Source organism: Neovison vison, chromosome 8, assembly GCF_020171115.1.
Source record: "Neovison vison isolate M4711 chromosome 8, ASM_NN_V1, whole genome shotgun sequence".
In the NCBI taxonomy this organism is placed as follows: domain Eukaryota; kingdom Metazoa; phylum Chordata; class Mammalia; order Carnivora; family Mustelidae; genus Neogale; species Neogale vison.
The window spans coordinates 59,608,879-59,631,020 of NC_058098.1; the positions used below are offsets into that span (position 1 = coordinate 59,608,879).

General features: G+C 43.2%; 1 protein-coding gene across 4 annotated transcripts in view; it reads left to right on the forward strand.

Annotated features, from left to right (window-relative positions):
- Positions 1 to 22,142, forward strand: part of IL1R1 (interleukin 1 receptor type 1) — a 73,237-nt gene that overhangs the window by 19,550 nt on the left and 31,545 nt on the right. Inside the window, exon 1 of one of the 4 annotated variants that reach the window (XM_044263745.1) lies at positions 19,340 to 19,367. The exons of the other annotated variants lie outside the window; for them this stretch is intronic. The gene's annotated coding sequence lies outside the window, so the exon portion shown is untranslated. Of the gene's footprint in view, positions 1 to 19,339; positions 19,368 to 22,142 lie in introns of those variants that run through there. 4 annotated transcript variants of the gene reach the window in all.

Below are 22,142 nucleotides of genomic sequence, written 5' to 3' on the forward strand. Positions count from 1 at the left end.
GGAAATGTGTTATATCAGTAAGTAATAGTACCTTGTCCTTTAGCAGTCCTGTTCTCTCTGTCACTCTCTCCCTCCACCCCCACCCCATATACACGAGAATGAATGAGTGGACATGAAACAGAGGAGAGCCAAATCTTGCAAAAACAACCAAATCTAAGAATCTATTAAAAAAATCTGGTACGAATGAGGGCTGTCAGCTAGATGCTGATTACAGACAACAGGAGCTGGCACTGGCAAGAGCCACTGGCTTGTTTAAATGAGTTAAACTTTCTCAAGCAGAAAGGAAGAAATTTAGTCAACATTCACAAGTGCCTCTGGAAACCCAAAGGCAGAGAAGCAGTCTGGCTTCCTGAAAGGCCAAACCAGTCCTGGTGGGGGAGGGGTTGTCTGTCAGTGGAGGAAGGAGTCCCTTTTCATTTTTTTTCTTTCATTAATTTCTTTTCAGCGTAACAGAATTCTTGCTTATGCACCACACCCATTGCTCCATGCAATCCGTGCCCTCCCTAATACCCACCACCAGGCTCCCCCAACCTCCCACCCCACGCCCCTTCAAAACCCTCAGGTTGTATTTCAGAGTCTATAGTCTCTCATGTTCATCTCCCCTTCCAATTTCCCTCAACTCCCTTCTCCTCTCCATCTCCCTATGTCTTCCATGTTATTTGTTATGCTCCACAACCATATGATAATTGACTCTCTCTGCTTGACTTATTTCACTCAGCATATCTTTTCCACTCCCGTCCATGTTGCTACAAAAGTTGGGTATCCATCCTTTCTGATGGAGGCATAATACTCCATAGTGTATATGGACCACATCTTCCTTATCCATTTGTCCGTTGAAGGGCATCTTGGTTCTTTCCACAATTTGGCAACCGTGGCCATTGCTGCTATAAACATTGGGGTACAGATGGCCCTTCTTTTCACTCCATCTGTATCTTTGTGGTAAATACCCAGTATTTACCAGAGTCATAGGGAAACTCTATTTTTAATTTCTTAAGGAATCTCCACACTGTTCTCCCAAGTGGTTGCACCAACTTACATTCCCACTAACAGTGTAAGAGGGTTCCCCTTTCTCCACATCCTCTCCAACACCTGTTGTTTCCTGTCTTGCTAATTTTGGCCATTCTAACTGGTGTAAGGTGATATCTCATTGTGGTTTTAGTTTGAATCTCCCTGATGGCTAGTGATGATGAACATTTTTTCATGTGTCTGATAGCCATTTGTTTGTCTTCATTGGAGAAGTGTCTGTTCATGTCTTCTGCCCATTTTTTGACACGATTATCTGTTTTGTGTGTGTTGAGTTTGAGAAGTTCTTTATAGATCCTGGATATCAACCTTTTGTCTGTACTGTCATTTTCAAATATCTTCTCCCATTCCATGGGTTGCCTCTTTGTTTTGTTGACTGTTTCCTTTACTGTGCAGAAGCTTTTGATCTTGATGAAGTCCCAAAAGTTCATTTTCACTTTTGTTTCCTTTGCCTTTGGAGACATATCTTGAAAGAAGTTGCTGTGGCTGATATTGAAGAGGTTACTGCCTATGTTCTCCTCTATGATTCTGATGGATTCTGGTCTCATGTTGAGGTCTTTTATCCATTTCAGGTTTATCTTTGTGTATGGTGTAAGAGAATGGTCGAGTTTCATTCTTCTACATGTAGCTGTGCCCAAAGAAGAACAAAACATTTGTTTTGACTCCATCCATGACACATAGAAATTAACTCTGTATATTTCAGGCTCAATGCAAAATTCTTGAGAGAGAGCATGTAAACGTTCCAGTTTTGGATCTAGTGAGTACTCTTGGCCCAAACATCCAAGGCCAAGAGTATCCCCCTATGCCCACACCTATGGACTGGAAGTGGCGGTCAGGGAAGTTGGTTTACTTTCCCAAGAAATAAGGGTATGCTATACACTGAGTAGACACAAACCCAAAGGCATCTATATGAGTGCAGAAAGATTGAATGTAGCCTTGAGTTAAATACCAAGTACATTTAGTCTATTTCCTTAAGGTGATATTGTGTCCCGGTCCAATGTGTGTTGCTTCAAAGCATGATATAATATAATGTCAAAGTTTCATCAGTCAAATACACTTAACCACAGATGTACCAATGTCATGGTACCATTGGTACCATGTACCAATGTCAGGCCTTATTACATTTGAAGTTGCATTTTTAATCTTGTTGGGAAAAGCATCGTGAAGTCTGCTTTGAGAAGCAAGCTGAGTTTTCTCATAAATACTCTTAGGTTCTGTGGAATGAAGTATTCCCAGAATTCCAAGCTGAAAGCAAATATGAGTACATCAAAAGCACATTTACTACAATTAATGGTAAATGAAAGGGCCAGGGGAGATATTTTGCTTACATGCTTTACATTTATGCAACAATAAAATGTTATGGTTGAAAATAATGTACACTAGTACAATTCCAAGAAAATATAGAAATGTGAATAGAGTGTCTTCTATGGATTTTTCTTGGTGGATGGAGAGCAAAGAAGGGGACATAGAAGAAACTGTCGGGAGAGGAAATGAGAGGAGAGTGTAGAAGAGGGCGAGGGGTGGTTTTTGAGTGAGGTTATCTCAGATGGTACCCTCACTACTCAGCCAGCGAAAGGTTTGACAAGGGTAATGCAGGAGATGGCTGAGTGGTCATCCTCCTAGCTCTCGAGGCTGATGGCTGGGAGATCTCCTGGAGCCTCTTTCTCAGCCACTCCCCAACTATCTAGAACCCACTGATCATTTAGCACGTGCTGTTTTCTCCCTGAAGAGTGACTTGGGGGGAAAACCACAGTAGAGAATTTATTCTTGCAACTTCATCATCTCTGTGTGAGAGAATGATTCTGAGCTGAGATTTAACTTGGTACAGACAGTGGTTTTTTTCCCCTTGGTCATAAGTCTCAGAAACCTTTTTATTGTTTCTTGGACTGAGGGCTTCCTGAAAAAGTAAAGGGAAGAGTTTCTGACAAGGGTTGAGGGCCGTCACAAAGGTGAGCTCAGAATTAAGTCATATTCAGCAGCCAATATCCTCTTGGGGGCACACAGGTGAGACATGAGAATAAGGGAGATGTTTAAAAATGCAAAGCACAAAATGTTAAGAACCTTCAGCCTCCCTGTGGCACTTAGGGCTCCAGAGTGTCAGCCAGCCTGGTTGCGTTGAGGCTTTCTCATTGTCTTGGGTGTAATATTTCAAAGCAGGCTTACAAGGAAGGCTGAGACTCTCACAGGTAGGGGTGGGAGGGTTGCCTGTGAATAAAAGACCTCTTTTGTGATGCTTTGGATGTTGCCAAACTTGGAATTTGAAATGGTTTTCCTAGAAGAATTATCATTAAATAGAGCACGAAGTGGGATGAAGTTAACGGTGAAAAAGTAGAATCAAAGACAGTAGGATGTCATCTCCAACCAGTAGCTTTGTTTTGAGAGATGAATTAAATGGTTTTGATCAGTAGTTCTTTACTTCAATGGACCCAATGCTCTTTTTCTTGAAAAATATTTTAAAAATGCCCTCTGCTATTCTATAATGAAATTTACTGATAACATATCCTACCAACACATGATATTAAAAATTTAACTATAGGGGCAGCTGGGTGGCTCAGTCAGTTAGGTGTCCAGCTCTTGATTGTGGCTCAGGTCACAATCTCAGGGTTGTGGGATTGAGTCCTGCATCAGGCTCCACACTCAGCACAGAGTCTGTTTGAGGTTTTCTCTCTCTCCCTCTCCCTTTGACCCTCCCTCCCCCCCTAAAGTAAATAAATAAGATTTTAAAAAAATATTTAACTCTATTACCCTAACCATGATGTGAAGGAGAAATGAAAGTTATTCCACATTCAATTTCACATGTACAGACATGGGTATGACTGAACCGGAAGACACAAAGAAATTGTCAGATGCTTGCAGGAACACCCAGAGAGGTCTGTAATGTTGCAGCTGCAGTCTACAAACAGATGAAAACAGTCTGTGTCTCTCTGGAGATTCACCTATCATTAGTGGCATTGCCGTTGATGATGTGATTTTCTCCGGTGGTGTAAAAATCTTTTTTAAAGTTCCAGAAAAAATAAAGTTCTACCTCCCCTCAATTTTTGTGGTAGCTGCATCTCCTGAAAATTGAGTACATCTTAAAATGGCACAAAAATTACTCTGTGATTCTGTGAAAAACAGTGTTAGGCTCCAGGCTCAGGTTTTACTCACATTCTGGTCTGGTGGGATATTTGAGAGTTTTGTAGGATGAAGGACATTTTGTTGTATGGTACTGTCCTGGGTATTGCAGAACCTCTAGTATCCCAGACTTCTGTCCACTAAATGAAGCGCCTGCCAGAAGAGACACCCCAAAGTACTTCCATCTAGACTTAGAAATACCCTAGGGTGTGCTGTTCCCCTTCCGAAGATCTATTTTCTCATAATCATGGGTTGGAAGAGCCCTTGGGGGAATTGTTGGTTAATAGGTGTTGATCTGTGGAGCAATTGGTAGCTCTTTAGTCATACAGATTTCCAGGCACCATCTGTGGTGAGATTCTGCTGAGGAAGTAGGGTTCTGGAATGTGCATGAGACATGGGTGCACATCCAGAAGTGGGGCCCACTGACTCAGTCATCTCTCTGATTCATGAGGCCCCTTTCCTGTATCTAGGGCCAGTGGCTATCCAGTCTGCATTTGAAAGAGGAGGGTTTGAACATCAATTCTCTTTCCAGCCCACTTGTTAGTCCAAATGCAAGCCATGAATTGGAACAGCAGGCTAAGTTCTTATGTAAATCCCTTTTCTGGGTCCTTTCTTGTATATGGCAGCTGTATGGTTGAGGGTGAGAAACACTTTGCTCCAGGTCTCCATATTGTAAAGTCCCATTGGCCGGCTTTGCTCCCCACCTACCCTTAGAAGGACCTAGAACAGATAAGTTGTTTTCGTGATAACGACCTGCATATTCATGGCTAGTTCCTGGTGAAATAAAGATGGTTAAGAGAACTATAACCAGTTGTGGAAGAGTTGGGGCAAAGAAGGTAAAACACTGTTAAATGGAACAAATGAAAAATACCGAAATCAAACATCTAAGAGCCTTCAATGTGCAGAGTTAAGTGATTCATTCATTCATTCAGTAAATAATTTAAAATGCACCTACTACACGTCAGGCTCTTTTCTAGACAATGGCAGTACAACAGTGAAAGAAACAGACCCAAACCCTACCCTCATGGGGCTTACACGGTAGGAGGTATAGAAGGTTATGAACAAGATTGCAAGGTTATAGAGACAGTGAGCCAGAAGATACGTGGACTTCAGATGGGCTACGGCTGTTGGGCTACGGCTGTGTGTGCACTCTGTTGTGTGCACGTGTGCGTGGGACATCCAGGGGCTTCAGCTACCTCTTTGGCAAGGAGCATTTCTTTGGCAATAGTAATTTGGAGTTTAGTAGTGGAGAAAGAATGGGAAAAAGATGTTGCTGTTGTCAAGACAGGAAATGATTCAAGTTTGGTAGAGCTTTTTAACAATGAAAAATGAAGAGAAACAGAACAACTTTGGCATGGCAATAATTGAATTTCTGAGTTTACGTAAGGAACATTGAGAAACTTCTCGTCTCGAACTGACCTTTGGTTTGTTTTAAGTGCTTCATTATCTCTGAGGACGTTTGGATTTCAGTGCCTGATAGTCACCACAATATTGGCAAAATGCACTGTTCTATCGCAGGGACCAAGTTCTTTTACATTTCACACTTGATTACTTTAGCCTTGCCAGTTTGTGCAGAAATATCCGGCTTTTTAAATGTGGTTTTGGTTAGTGTTTTTGGAATGAGGAATTTATCAGCAGTGGTGACAAGTACATACTCTTTCAGCCAGAAATGCTGATGTACTCTTTACCAGAAAACCTCCTATTCAAAATGACATCACGTTAGGATTTTTTGCCATATAGAGCTTCTATAATGTTTGCTTATTTGCATATCATTCAGTTAAAAATACTTCCAGGTACATTCATTATCTGTGATTTTTCTCAATAACTCTATGGTATAACTGGGCAGGTGTTTTATACCTATTTCACAGGTTCAGAGATCCTGAGAAAGGTACCCAAATTTAACTGATGTATGGCAAATAATGATCATCTCTATTATTAATCATGTATTAGACCATGTTTAAGTATTCTGTCCATATTATTCAGGCCTCACAACAACCCAATAAAGCAGGTACTATTAATAACATTATTCTACCATCAAGCAAACAGAGAAGTTTAGTGACTTGCTCAGCACCACACAGCTAGTACGTGATAGAGCTGGGACCTAAGTAGTCCAGGTCAACTGTCTACACTTGCAACCACTCGGCTCTTCTCCCTGTAGTTGTGGAAAGCAGACTTCCTATGTTTTAAGGTGTTTTTTACTTTACAAACAACGATACCACAATAATGATAAATGGCAGGGCAGTGGCAGGTTGCAGTGTGACCGGCAAAGACCAGCAGCTTTGGAGAGTGAGCTGAGTTCCAGCAGGTTATTCCACTCACCGAATAATCTTAGGCAAATTCCTTAAGCTTTGTTTCTGTCTCTAAAACAAGGGGATAGTGACGCTGTTCATAGCATGGTGAGCATAAATGTGATGTCCTATTAAAGCATCTAAATGACTGTCAGACATGTAATAGTTGCTTGATAACACATTTCCTTCCTTCATAAAGTATCAGTTACTAGGCATGGATCAGATGAAGCGTGGGGACATTACGATGAAGTAGATTAGAAACAACACTGGTGATTTTGCAAACATTGAGAAATTTGGGGTGGGACTTGTACCACCTAAAAGAGCATTTCAGATCTCAGGGATGAGTTTAGACCCAGTTTCTGGCAGGTGACGCTTATGGAGGCTGCTGTTCTGTGAGTTATCATTTCACGGTCTGGGTAAAAGATGAAGCAGATGGTGTTGGGGGTGAGTCTCCCTCCGACTTCTTGATTGCCCTTCATCCTTGTTCCTGGGAAGATATTTCCATGAGGTACACAGGGGTCTCCATAAGGCTGCAAAGCTTTAGGCAGAACAGAGGTTTTCAGACTTGTGGGCTAAGGACCCTTTTATGATCTGAAGAGTTATTGAGAACTTTAAAGAGGTTAGTTTATGTGGTGAACTCTGTTGATTAGAAACTATTAGAAATGAAAACAAATTAAAAATAAAATTTTATTAATCATCTTAGAATAAACATAAAATCATCACCTATTAACACAAATAACATTTCTTTTACAAAAATACTTTGAAAACAAAAAAAAAATTGAAAAAGTAGCATTGTTTTACATTGTTCTGGAAATCTCTTGAATATTCAGCTCAATAGAAGACAGATGAATTCTCATATCTGCTTCTGCATTCAGTCTTTGAGATAGACATCATGTAGCTTCTGGAAAACCCACTGTATACTTGAAAGAGAATATATATATGTGAAGAAGACATGTACCATCTTTGAATCATTATCAAAGTAGTTTTGACCTTGTGGACCTCTGAAAGGATCTCAGAGATCTCTGAGAACAACTAATATAAAATATTTCTTTCTTTTTAACAATTTTTTTGAACACTTGTAGAATTTCCTCTCAACTTTGCCCTCCTGGTACCTGTTTTCAACCAATTACAATTGCTAATAATTCTTCCTTTTAAATTCTTGGGTTTGGCAACCCTAGAGATAGATTAACTTGGTTCTTTGGACTTTATATGTCTTCCACCCCACTTCTTTTCTTCCTTTCTTCCTTCCTTCCCATCCTCCTCCCTTCAGTTTCTTCCCTTTCCACTCCCTGGGCACAATCTTGGTCTTTCTGCCTCTGGGACCTGTCAGTTGTCAAATTGTCCTTTACCTGGCATCATTCACAGTTTACTTCCTTCCTCAAAAGTCTCAGTCCTGGCTAACCTTTATTAATTCTGGGTTATGTTTTATCAATATTTCAAAAAACTTTCCCAAACAAAATTGAAAGGAAAATTTTTTTGAGATGTGTAAAGATGGCCATGTTCATGGCCAACTGTCATGGAAACTCTGGAAGCTGTGTAGCCAAGTTCTGCTGCCAGCAAGATTGACTAATAGGGCCTGGATTTACTTCTCATCGCAGACAACAAAAAAACTACACAAAATACATGAATCCAGGGTTTTTAAGGCACTGGGCCTCTTCCATTGAAGACCAGGAAACCCAGAGAGATTGCTCCTGCTTACCTATTTGAGAGAGCTTTCAGGCTAAGGAAGAGAGTCCAGCCACTTCCATAGGAAAGGGAGACCCAGGTGGAAACCAGCAAACTTCCCAGCAAACTGAATTGAGATAAAGCTAAACACCAAGGGAGACCAAAATGGCTGTAGTTGACAGAAGAGATACCAGAGAGGGGAGAGTTGCAATGAGGAAGAACTTCAAGTCTGCAGGGGGTCCCCCTTAAGAGTGTAGCAGAGTACAGAAGAGCATATGTGTGAGGCAACTACCTGAGGCCAGAAAATACACTATCCTACAGAGGTAGATAAAATAGTAGACAATACACAAAGCCAAGAATAATTTCTGTTCCAACAAGCCAGACTGGAGAGCCTCATAACTTATAGGCATTTGGTAGGGCATGAGGATTAAGGGTTTCAGCAGTGGGGCAAAATGAGCCCCATGCCGAATGCTGCCACAGCCCTGCCTAACGTGTCATAAAGCCAAGACCCAAAATAAATGAGGCACTTCCAATAAGCAAAATGCATCCCCCAACACAAAAATACCCAGCATCCAACAAGTTAAATTCACACTATTTGTCATCTAAAAAGAAATTACTGTGATTGCAAATAAGTAGAAAAATAATGAGGAGAGCAATTAATCAATCAGAATGAACTAAAACCAACACGGATGTTAGAGTTAGAGACCAAGGCAATTAGAGACCAAGACATTTGAAAGGTTATTATCACTATATTCCATATATTTGAAACAGTAAGTAGAGAAGTAGAAGATGTTAAAAATAAAAAAGAGACCCATCTCTAACTTCTAGAGATGAAGACTGCAGTGTCTGAGATCAAAATATACTGTATTGGATGTTGCAGAAGAATAGATTAATTATTTAAAAACACAATAGAAACTATCAAAATGAAACACATAGGAGAGAAACAAATGAACAAACAGAAAGACAGAAGTATCAGTGAACTGTAGGACAATTTCAAGCAGATGGTTACGCATATGACTGAAGTCCCCCGGATGAAGGAAGGGTGACAGAAGAAATATTTGAACAATGGCCAGAGCTTTTCCAAATTGGATGAAAATTACAGACCCATCGATCCAAGAAGTTCAATGAACCCTGAAAAACACAGAGAAAAATACATTACATTCTGTGATAATCAAATTGTTTAAAAGTGGTGGTAAGTAATAAAATCTTAAAAGCTGTCAGAGAAAGAACGCACAGAAGAACAAGGATGACAAGATGGAAGATTCCTCATAGAAGTAATGTAAGCTAGAAGACTTCGAAGCATTGTCTCTAAAGTACTGAAAAAAATACTGCCAACCTAGAATTCTATACACAATGAAAATATCCAAATACAAAGGCAAAATTAAGCTGTTTCAAATATATAAAACGTGAATTCATCACAAGCAGACCTAACTACAAAATATTAAAGGCAATCCTTTAGAGAGAAGGAAAATGTAGACAGAGATTGGGGCTATCCAGAGGAATAAAGAGCCCTTGAAATGGCAATGAAATCATGACTTAAATTTCTTTAAAAGAAAATTGACTATTTAAAAAGAAACAGTGATAATGTGGTGTGAGGTTTATAACATATATAAAAGTGAAGTGAATGCCACACATAGCAGAAAATCCAGTCAGGAAAGAAGGAACTATAGTATTGTAAGTTTCTTCTTAAAAATTGAATTATAATTAACATACAATATCATATTAGTTTCAGGGGACAACATGGTATGATTTTATACTTTACATAATGATCACCTTTACCTTCTGTCATCATACAAAGTTACTACCATATTATAGACTATGTTCCTCATGTTGTATCTTTCATCCTCACGACTTAATTTAATTTATTTATTTATCTATTTTTTTAAAAGATTTTTATTTATTTATTTGATAGATAGAGATCACAAGTAGGCAGAGAGGCAGGCAGAGAGAGAGGGGGAAGCAGGCTCGATCCCAGGACCCTGAGATCATGACCTGAGCTGAAGGCAGAGGCTTAAACCACTGAGCCACCCAGGTGCCCCACGACTTATTTATTTTAAACTGGAAGTTGTACCTCTTAATCCCCTTCACTTGTTTGCCTACCCCAAACCCCTCCCCTGCAACAACCACTGGTCTATTACCCATATCTATGTGTCTGTTTCTGTTTCATTTTGTGTTTTAGATTCCACACACAAGTGAAATCATATGGCATTTGTATTTCTCTGACTGACTTATTTCACTTAGTCTAATATCCTCTAGGTCCACTTACATTGCTGCAAATGGCAAGATTTTATTCATTTTTATGGCTGAGTAGTATTTCACTGTATGTATGTATGTGTGTTTATATACACACATATATCATATACAGTATATGTGTGTGTATGTATGTGTGTGTGTGTCTGCGTATATATATATATATATATACACATATATATCCTAATATATATATATATTAGGATGCCTGGATGGCTCAGTTGATTAAGCATCTGACACTTGATTTCGGCTCAAGTCATGATCTTAGGGTTGTGGGACTGAACCCCACATCAGGCTCCATGCTGGATGTGGAGCCTGCTTGAGATTCTCTCTCCCTCTGCTCCCCTCTCTCTAAAATAAACAAATAAACAAATAAATAAATAAATAGGCAGAAAAGTGTAAAGTCCATGACCTTGGCATCCACTGTAACCAGAAAAAGAAACACAAATCACATGTAAAACAAGATAATAAAGATCAAAGATAATAAAGATAATAAAGATCAAAGCAGAGAGCAATGAAATAGGAAACAGAAATATAACAGAGAAATCAATGACACCAAAACCTGATGCTTTGAGGAGAGTAGTAAAATTGGTAGCTGTCTGGCTAGCATGATCAAGAATAAAAGAGAAGACAGAAATATAAATATCAGGGCTTAGGTAATATCAGTGCGCTACACAATAAATATTAGAAAGATAATTATGCTGGGGCACCTGGGTGGCTCAGTGGGTTGGGCCGCTGCCTTCGGCTCAGGTCATGATCTCAGGGTCCTGGGATCGAGTCCCGCATGGGGCTCTCTGCTCAGCGGGGAGCCTGCTTCCCTCTCTCTCTCTCTGCCTCTCCATCTACTTGTGATTTCTCTCTGTCAAATAAATAAATAAAATCCTTAAAAAAAAAGAAAGATAATTATGCTAAGTGAAATAAGTCAATCAGAGAAAGGCGATTATCATATGGTTTCACTCATATGTGGAATATAAGAAATAGCGCAGAGGATCACAGGGGAAAAACTGAATGGGAAGAAATCAGAGAGGAATATGAACCACTGGAGACTCTTGACTCTGGGAAACAAACTGAAGTTTGCTGGAGGGATGGGGTCACTGGGTGATGGGCATTAAGGAGGGCACATGATGTGATGAGCACTGGATTTTATTTGCAACTGATGAATTATTGAACACTACATCTGCAACTAATGATGTACTATATGTTGGCTAATGGAACTTAAATTTAAAAAAATAAATAAAAGGATAATGACAGAATATTAGGAATAAAGTTATGCTGAAAGCATTGACACGTACATGAACTGGAAAATATCTTTGAAACACACTAACTACCAATCTCACTGAAGAAGAAACAGATGACTTGAATAGGCTCCTATCTGTTAAAGAAATTGATTTGTAGTTGAAAATCTTCCCAGAAAGAAAACTGCAGGCCCAAATAACTTCCCTGGCAAGTTCTGCCAAACACTTAAGGAAGAAATAATATCAATTCTGAGAGACTTTTCCAGAAAATTGAAGAGGAATAAACATTTCCTGACTCATGAGTTCTCCCCAACTTTTTGAGGTTAGCATTACTTGGATATCAAAACCAGATAAGCTATTACAAGAAAAAATAATTATAGACCAACATTCCTCAGGAAGAAAGACATAAAAATTCTAAACAAAATACTAGTAAATCCATTCCAATGATATATAAAGATGCTACTACATCATGGCCAAGAAGGCTTTATCCCAGGAATGCCAAGTTGGCTTAGCAATGGAAAGTTGATAAATATAATTTACTGTATTAACTAAAAAAGAATTTCTTGTAAAAATCGTTAAAAAATCATAAAAAACTGTAAAAACTAAAAAAGAAAAACCATGAAATGATCTCAACAGATACATAAAAAACATTTGACAAAATCCGACTTCTATTCCTGATAAAAGTTCTCAGAAAATTAGGAATTGAAGTGTACCAGATAAAGGGCATCTAGGGAAGACCTACAGCTAACATCATAGACTGGAGGATTTCCCCTAAGATTAGGAACATGGCAAGAATGTCCACGTTCTTCACTTCTATTCAGTATGGTACTAAAGGATCTAGCTGGTGGAAAAAATCAAGAAAAGAAATAAAAACCACCCAGATTGGAAGAGAAGAAGTAAAACTGTCTTTATGTGCAGACAACATGGTGATTTACTTAGAAAATCCTGTGAAATCAATAAAAAGCTACTAGAATAAATGAGTTTTGTGGATCACAAGATCAATATGCAAAAACCGGTTGGATTTCCATATACTAATAATAAATAGTCAGGCATCAAAATTTAAAAGCCATACCCTTTATAATTGATAATATCATTATCAATATTATTGACATCATTTTCATATCAGTAATATGAAAAACCTTGAGATAAACTGGAAAGAAGATGTACAAGATCAGCATATGAGAGGGTAGCAACAGGGGTGTGGTTCTGCCCTTGAACCTACCGTGTGCCTGCACAGTTCTTGTCTGTGGTTTTTGCTCCCTGCCCTGCCTGGCTTGGGTTTCTCTGCAGACGGCATTTGTCTTTGCCAGTTGCTGCCTTTCCCTGAGACTTCTATGTACCTACTTCACTACTTCCATACATAGAGCGGGGAAGGTGGAGAAAGTGCTCAATACTTTCTAAGCATTGTGTTCTTGACTTCCTCTCCTTTTCCTGGGACAGCATAGGGAAACACTCTCTTCTAGGGCTTTTCTCTGCATTCAAAATCTTATGCACTTACGTTCCTTAGGCTCTTAGGAAAGCCTGGGCTCTGGATGCCACCCGCACTTCTTCTCCTTGGGAACCTTCTCTGAGATTGTTTCTCTGTGTCATTATTTTGATGTCCAGATTGGGAAACCATCAAGTTACTTGACAAGCACACAGTTACTATGTCAAAGCAATAGGGCAAAGCACGGTAAATGATCTTTTCCTTAGAGAATAACAAAAAGGAATGAATATAGCGTGTAAGATTTTACAATGCTAACACAATTGTACTTTAAATCTTGGTCTCTCTCTTTCTTTCTCTTTTTAAACCAAAAAGTAATAAATATCCTGTTGCTGATTTTATGATCTTGTGACTGTGGACGATAGTGTTGTCTCTGCAAGAAATCATTTGTGGGTGCAATAAAAGCTTGGGTGACACTTCTCATAAAAAACTTCTCTGCATTCTCCTTTTACCTGGTCAGTTGACTGCTTCCGACATTCAGGGTTGTATACGAATATTCTGGGACAGGGGATGGAGATATCCACCCCTTCCCCAATACATGGTTCCTCTCCTTGAAGATCTTGGGAAATAGACATGAAAAAATTATGGACAAGGCATATACTGATGAATATAAAGTACTTACAAAAAATGAGCACATAAAATATAAAGAAAACATGTGATCTTGTGTGATTTAGCTGAGCAATGAAAGGTAGACTGAATGATGACACAGTTGATCAGAAGGAAAGAGGAAGGTGTGAAGATTCTTTCTTGGGTATAGATTTAAAACGAGCAGGTTGTTTATTTTGGATGAAAACTAGTGCCCCAGAAAAGGACCTCTAGTCCAGATGCCCTGAATTGTTTAGACTGTAGAGTAGCAACATCCAATAGAACATTCTGCAGTGAGGGAAATGGTCTATGACTGTGCTGTCCAATATGGTAGTCACTAGTGACGTGTGGCTATTGAGCTCCTGAAGTATAGCTAGGGCAACTGGAGGAACTGAATTCTTAATTTTAAATAATTTAAATAGCTTCATGTTTCTGGAGGTCCCATGTATTAGATAGCACAGATCTTCTGCATTTACTTCTCCTGAGTTGCTCTGTTTCTTGGAAAACCACTGAATAACAACACTAGAAACTAAATCATCTTGCAGTTAGCAATTGCTGAAAAGTACAAGGTTATAGCTACTTCTTTTACTCAAAATACCATATTTAAAGGTAAACCTGTTCGACTATCCCCAAACTCTCATTTTTCCTTTATTTGCCAATGAGATAGTCATAATCACAATTTTCAGGAAGTCTGGTAACTGGGCAGTGGCCAGACGTGATAGTGGAGGAGGGAGGCCAGGTGTCATTTTCATTCAAAGAGAACTTGCATGCTCGACTGACTCTGTATGGTACGGGACAGGTCAACAGAGAGTTGGGACACATTCCTGAGTAGGGTCATTGCTTTGCTTACCTAGTATTGTGTTACAAACTCAGTGACTTAAAACAACAATGTACTATTTTGTTTTTCATGGTTCTGATTGATGGGACTCAGCTGGGTGGTTCTCCTTTGGAGACTCTCCCATGGTGGGAGTTGGTTCTGGCTGTCATCTGGGGCTGCAGACCAGAGTGCCTCCATGTGATGACGTCATGTGGTTTAGAATTTCGAATAGGATGGCAGTCCCAGGAGACTAACACCTCTTACCTGACAGCTTCGGGCACCAGGAGTGAGTGTTTCAAGAAACCTAAGAAGAAGCCAAAGGGTTTTTGATGACTGGTTCCTGAAGTCCCAAAAAGTCAGTTCCACCTCATTCTATTGGTTGATACTGGTTGAGTAAGGCAGCGAGCCCAGCCCAGATTCAAGGGGAGGGAAATCAGACTTCACTTCTTGATTGGCGAAGCAAAGAATTTGCAGCCTTCTTCCATCTACTACAGTGATCATATTAAAAGGGAACCACTGAAAGAAAACAAATTGACAGTGATGTTTAGAAAGCATCAAAGGATTGAGAGGCCGCAACATGAATCTGGATTTTGGAAGATGCTTGTGGAAAAGAGAAAACACAGAGATGAGTTACCGGAAACTTACAGAGAACCAAAGAGGGTGGGACCCTGTAGAAATACCAGGGAAAGCATTTAAGGCAGACAGTACTTTCGTTATGTTTAAAAATGAGTCTAAGAAAGGCAGGATTTTTGTTTTGTGTCTCGTATATGACTGAGGACAAAGGCTTTAACAGGTCCCTCTCAGATGATATGGGAAGCTGGTCACAGCTACCTTTTGGATGGTGATGGGTGGTTTGGTTACTGGTGCTTTGGCTTTTATGTGTTGAACCAATGATTGAATCAAGGCCTGGCATAAGAAAGAGGCCACCCGTCTGGTTCCATTAGGTGCAGCTGTTCTTAGAAGCCACTGAGTCTATGGGTCTCTGCAGCTTGCTGTGCTGTTTCTGTGTAGTGAGCGTGGAAAAAAACCAGGTGCAAGAAGCCTTTGGCGCACAGTTGCTTTCACTGAGTGACATTAAAGCTGCAATTAGGACAAGAAGTTGGTGTGACTGCCTGCCTGCCTTGTCCGTCTTTTCGTCCTCCTCTTATAAAGGAAGTTAAGAAACAGTTTACTGCCTGAGGCAATTTTATGATACTCTCCACTTTCTCCTCTGCTCCCATCTCAAGTTCACATGCTGCTTTCTGGCTGGTAAAGGTCTTGCAAAATCGGAGGAATTTGAACGGGAAGACGATAAGAGAAACCCACAGCTAACTGCTTAGAGGAAGGGACAGGACTGAGCCAATTAAAATGAGAAGGGGCAGTAGTGGGAGGTACTACAAGACACAGATTGAAAAAGTGGTTATTTGGAGGTCAGGAGGTGGAAAATTTGTGAAAGGAACGCAAAATGAGGCTGTAGAAGGAAGTCCATGTAGGACAGTGGTTTTTAAATCACTCTCAGGGAGCACTGTGGTTCTGTGAGCAGTTACTGGCAGGTCTATAAATAACAAAAAAGAGGTGTAGCAAGAATCACAGAGGCCCTGTGTGCGAAGATGTAATTTTATTTTCCACAAACAGAAGTCAACTTAGCCCACGGATCCTCATTTCCATCTCTAGCATCAGAAAAAAAAAAAAATCTTGCCAATTCAGAGTTATTTAGTCTTCACTGGTTCAAGGCTCCATCTCTTCTTTGCAGAATCCTTCCCTCTCCCAACCCCTTTTGTCCTTCTGGACAGTCACTGGGGTTCTTTGGGGGTGGTGGAGGTGAAGGGCATGGCCTGCTCACTGCTTGTCCTGCTGTCTGGGGAGGGTCTCTGTACATAGATCATCCTCTGGACTTAACGACCCCAGCTGGGATCACACTTGCCTCAGTGTCCCCAGCTGCCAAGGCTGCTCTCAGCGTTGCCCTTCTTACCCCTTAGCAGCTCCTTTGGAGGCTCTGGGGACTGAAACACCCTGGGAATGTTGCATCATCGTTTGTGAAACAGCCCGTCCTCAGGCCCAGGAAGCTCTATGGTCATAGCTGTCCCTTGGCACAGACCATTCTGGACATAGGGCTTTGCTATGATGGTCCTAATGGACTGTGACGTCCCTGACGGTGTCCAGGACTTTGTTTCTTGTGCACTATTAGATCTTCCTCTCAAAGAAGGGAATTTGAGCAGCTTGATGGGAGGGCATATGAAATATGATCTCTTTTTTTAAAAGTAGGATCCACGGTGGTCCAGCGCAGAGTCCGAAGCGGGGCTTGAACTCATGACCCTGAGATCAAAACTCAAGTTGAGATCAGGACTCGGACACTTAGCCGACGGAGCCGTCCAGGTGCCCCCAAATCCCCAGGGAGATGGTCTCTCAAGAAAGGTGGTCTGAGGGTGGCCAAGTCTTCCAAATAAGAAGAGTCTCAGAGGTGGGAAGGTAGTGAGGGAGACACACTCCAGATTGTGTCACAAGACTCTGGCTGTTATTTCTGTTTCTCAAACACAGTTGGCATTGCCTTCGTGAAGGGCATGTCTCACACTGAAGGACACACTCTCATTCAGAGCACGTGCATGTGACTGAGACCAGAGTATACAGGCATGACAATCTCCGCCTCACGGGTCTTCAGCTCTGGTATGCAGCAGGACAGGTGGACACATGAGCTACCTAGGAAACAAAGGGAAGAGGGCGTCGGGGAAAGTGGTTAGCAGGGCTGAGGGAGGGAGGAGGTGAATTCAAGGAGCCAGATAGGACAGTGGTTATAGGTGAGAAGGGGAGGGCTTCAAAACCCGTCCTCATATTAGAGGGGTGTTTGTCTTATCTGAGTCTAGGGGCCCATGTGTCTAGCAGGATAGTTGGCCTAGGGGTGGGTGGGAAGCATCAGAATATACAAGGAAAAGTTATAATTTTAATTTCTACATGACTGCACAGATCAATTTTACTCTCAACTTGTAAACTGTTTAAAAACCTTCGCTGTATAAATGGTGACATGTGTTTATTTCACCAACAATGTTAATTGTTGGTGAACTATCACCATCACGGTGGGGCCTTGGGCTTAGAAGAACAGGTGTTTCCAACACTGGCGGCACGTTGGAATCACCTGGGAGGTGTTTTTGTGCGTGTGTGTGTGTGTGTGTTTTTTTTTTTTAAAGATTGCATTTATTTATTTGACACAGAGAGAGAGGTCACAAGTAGGCAGAGAGGCAGGCAGAGAGATGGGGGGAAGCAGGCTCCCTGCTGAGTAGAGAGCCCAATGCGGGGCTTGATCCCCGAACCCTGAGATCATGACCTGAGCCAAAGGCAGAGGTTTAACCCACTGAGCCACCCAGTCACCCCCACCTGGGAGTTTCAGTAACACTGGCATTTGGGCCTCAGCCCCAGAGAGTTTCATGTGACTGATCTGGGAGTCAGGGGTCCAGATCTCTCTCCTGGTGATCCTAAGGTTTCAAAAACCACACTCTAAAAAGGAATCCTAAAGAGATGGGGCCATCTGATGAATTTTCACAATACCATGTTACTGGCCATAGAATTGAGCCCGTTCCTTGGAGCAAGAGGAAGCAGATGCAAACACTGGAACCAGATAAAAAAAAAATTTTTTTTTTAAGAGAGATTATCATCATTCCAGACCACAAGGCAGCATTTGCACTGATGAATTATTGCTGCTGTTTTCTTTATCTGGGCCAGCGCCTGCCCAGCCTGGAAGGGATATAGGAAGGGAGGGTGTGAGTTCTGTTAGGACGGAAGCCATCATCATCTACTCAATGTCTCCTCAGAGGAGGATGGCTCATTAGGGCCTCAAAACAAATCAGGGTCCAGTCACTTGCTGGAGGCACAGAGCGGAAAGGGAAGAGCTACTTCCAAGCCCCTGGCTGTTGGGCTTAGAGCCCAAGCCAACTACTCTGGTACTTCAGCCTCCTTCCTTCCCTCCGTGCACCAAGGTTCATACCTGGCCATTCATTGCATTCCTCTGAGTACCGATTCTCACGTGCAAAATGAGTGGATGGGAGTAAGTGGGTCTTAAGCTGAAAAGAATTACCTGGTCTGGCCAAGAATTCTGGTATCAAGACTGTACCAGCTGTAAGCTCCTTTTTCACCTGGGCACATAAATAATAACAAACAGCAAGGGACTCCTGCGTTGTATTAACCTTGTGCGGGTGCTGGTTTACAGTAGTAATTTACGTCACCTCCCCATGATATGGGTGTTGATACGATCCCTTTTCACAGAAGAGACGGAAGTACCAAGAAGTTAGTGTGTAAGAAGCCAGGGTGAAGAGGGGGCCAGGCCTCAGGCTCCAGTGGCTGACCCACACTATCTTGTCTCTGGCTGAAAAGTGTGGGACCTGAAAGCCCACTGGTGGGTCGGGAGCTCGATTCGCCCGACTCATGCCCAGGACCCAGTTGGGTGGTAGCCAGGTTACGATGAACAGGTGAGTCGCTCCAAAAGTCACTTCTTGTGGGATGACCATCACTGCCCCGCGAGGATGCGGGGGGCAGGGCAGCGTTCAGGGCTCCTAGGCTCCTTCGCGTAGGGCGCGGGGCACTTGGCCAGCAGGCTCCCTCCCCCGCCCGGCCCGCCCCGGCGTCTCCGCCCGCCCCCGTCCGTCCCCGCCCGCGGCGCCGGAGCTGGAGCCTGAGCCTTAGCGCTGCAGGAGCCGCGCCCCGCAGTTCCCGGGCGCGAGGACGGTGCGGCTCCTGCTCGTGCCCGCGCCGGACCTGGGAGCCGACCCCGAGCGCGCGGCAGCGGCGGGGAGGGGCGGGGGTGCGGTCGGCCGGCGCCCCCAGGAACCCCGGCATGTGACCGCCGTGCGCCCGCGCCCCGGAGCTCCTGAGCCCCTCGCCCAGCTCCCGGGGCGCTCGCCCCGGCGCGCTGGGCTCGGGGCCGTCGGGGGCTCGCCCAGGTAGGAGGAATCTGCAGTGTGCCTGGCTAGCTGGCTGGCAGGGCAAGCGGCGGCGGGGGGGTGGGGGGTGGTACCCGCCGTGGCTTTGACACCTTTCCCCTTTGCACCGACCGCGCAGAAAGCGTCCTTCCTCCGTTCCCCTTGCTTGTCACTTTGTTGTGGAAGAAGGTGATGGCGGAGTAATGGGGGGGGGGTGCTGTTTGTTTGTATTCCTGTGTGAAGCCAGAATAAGGGTTGTTCAAATGCCTTTGGTGTGTGGCGGGTGGGGGTGGGGGCTTGCGACGGTCCTGGAGGGTTGTTCCAGGGTGTGTGTTGGGGGGTGGGGAGTTAAGTAAATTGCTTCCAGGCATTTGAATCTGGCCAAGTTCAGCTGCTTTGGGAGTGTCCCTCTCAGGGATTTAGGCTCAGAGGGGTCAGTCTGGTCAACAAGATTAGGGAAGAGGGTCTACACAGTTGGGGAGAGTAACTTGTGCCGCTCCCTCCCTCTCCCAACCCCCTAGGGAAGGGCTGATGCTGGGTGTAGCTACAGATGTGCAGAAGGCGTTTATTCATAGCAGGCAGGGCCAGTACTTCACAGTTTATAAGACCCTTTACATTTCTTTTTTAGCCTCCGGCAGTCTTGTGAGAGACATGATATTATCACTTTCCTTTCACAGCAGAGTGAAGCAGAGGCTTACATAGGGTGACACTAACTTAGGGGACTGGTGCCCAGAAGGAGAGTGAGCCCTTTGGACTCCAGACCTATGCTATGCCTTCTGCCTTCTGCTTTCTGGCATGATGGCTCCCCTGACCTACCAGGTCTTTCTCCTCTGTGCTGTTGGGGGTGCTCAGATTCCTGCCAGGGGCAGCACTGGGCATCCCCAGTGATTCCCACTGGCACGAGACATTCCCCAGATGGGCATGTTCTGGGGGTTTTAGCTCCCCAGTCTAGGAACCAAGTGAGGTATGTCTCGGCCGAGGATGCTGTGGAGAAAAGGTGAGCTGAGATCCATCCATCATTGGAAGGTGCAGGCTGGGTTACCCTGGCTTGTACCAGGCTTGTGGAAGGTGAATGTTATCAAATGGAACTAACTCCATGACTACTGGTGAACTGAGGAGAGCCAGGGGATGAAGCTGGGGGCGGGGGTGGGGTGCTTGGGAACTTTGCAGCCCCTTTCCCACCCTGTTTACGTGCAGCTCTGGGCACCTTTTCCTCTCTTGACTGCTTTTAATTTCTGATTTAATATTCTATGTTCACATCCTGTATTGTGTTTTGAGCTAGACAAAAACGTGGGGCCTTTGGGATGGGATTTGATGAGTGAAGGGATAGGGAACCCCTTATTTATTTTCAGTCTTATTTGGCTAGCTGCCACTGTACTGTGTGTGGAGCATGACTTACACCTGTCCACCCTTGGGTAGCCTCCATGTGGTTCCAGAAAGGATGTTTGACCTGAATTCTCCATGTGACTTTCACATGGCTGAATTAAACCCCCCTTTTTAAATATGCTCTATGCTTCCTGTATGGGATAATGTGGCAAGGCTTTCTTTATGGATTTCTTTTTAAAATAATATCTTTTGAGTAGTTCTTTTGCTGTTGGTGACACACTGTTCAATATTAGATCCACTAATTTATTTAACAAATGTTTACTGAATATCTCCTATTCTGGATTGTATTCTAAGTATGGAGGATAGAGCAGTGAATCGGAGAGATGCGAATCCCTGCCCTCTAATGGCTATGAATCGTCTTGGTGAAGTCCCGGGACAACTGCAGTCTTTCTGCATAAGGAAGTTCTTTGAACTTTGCCTCTTTGAATGGGGTGTGGGCACCCTGGCTGTCCACAGGCAGGACACCATTCAGTGTCTCCAGGGGAGAAGGCAGGAAGGTAACGGGTGCAGACATGGCGCCTGGGTTCCTGAGGATTGGCAGGGGTGCTGAGATATACTCTAGGGCCCAGTTGTGCACTTGGATGGGGGATGATGGAAAGCGTGTGCTTGGGATGCATGGGGGGGCGGGCAGGGGAGATGGGCGTCCACCTGGAAACAGGTAGAGATGTTGTCAACAGAACGTCTTATTGATCAGCTTCAAAGCTGGACAGTTGCAGTGAAATTACCATAGCACAGGGGCTATGGAGGTACAGAGCATCAGCTGCATATGGACCCACTGTGAACTTGCCAGCTGAAGGACAGCAGGCATTAGGAAGCACCAGGACTCACTGGCTGTGGTCCAGCCCCATGATGTTCCCCACTGCTGCTGTGCACAGGAATTGGGTTTGTGTTTTCCTTTCTTTGAGGTTTCGAGGTCATCACACGGGCTTGCAGGATCTGTGTTGTCAGCAACTTTGTTCCTCGCTCCCTCCACCCTTGTGCTGTGACCCCGGGAAGTGGGCTGCAGCTTCAGGGCCATGCTCAGCGCTTGGGAGCACTTGGAGGAGCCCTGACCCCAGACTGATCTCACCAAGCACTGAAAGGGGCTAGGGTTTCTGAAGGTCCCTGGTCACCTGCATGCCTCTGAACTGGGTGCTGTCTCCTAATCTCATACACGTGGCAGAGTAGTGGATTCTTTGTTTCTTTTTTCCATTTCTATCTGTTCCAGAAAGGATTTATAAGATGCCATGGGTTAAAAATCAGATGAAAGAAAACCAAGAGTGGAGATGAAGTAGGCCTGCAGTGAGTCTAGAAATGTATCACATGTAAACTTTCATGAAGTACAGATTTGCAGAGTTGCCAAGTGTGGCTGCAAATACAGAGGGAAGCCTGTTCCCTACCCTTGCCTGAACCTTCGCAGTGCCTGAGGCG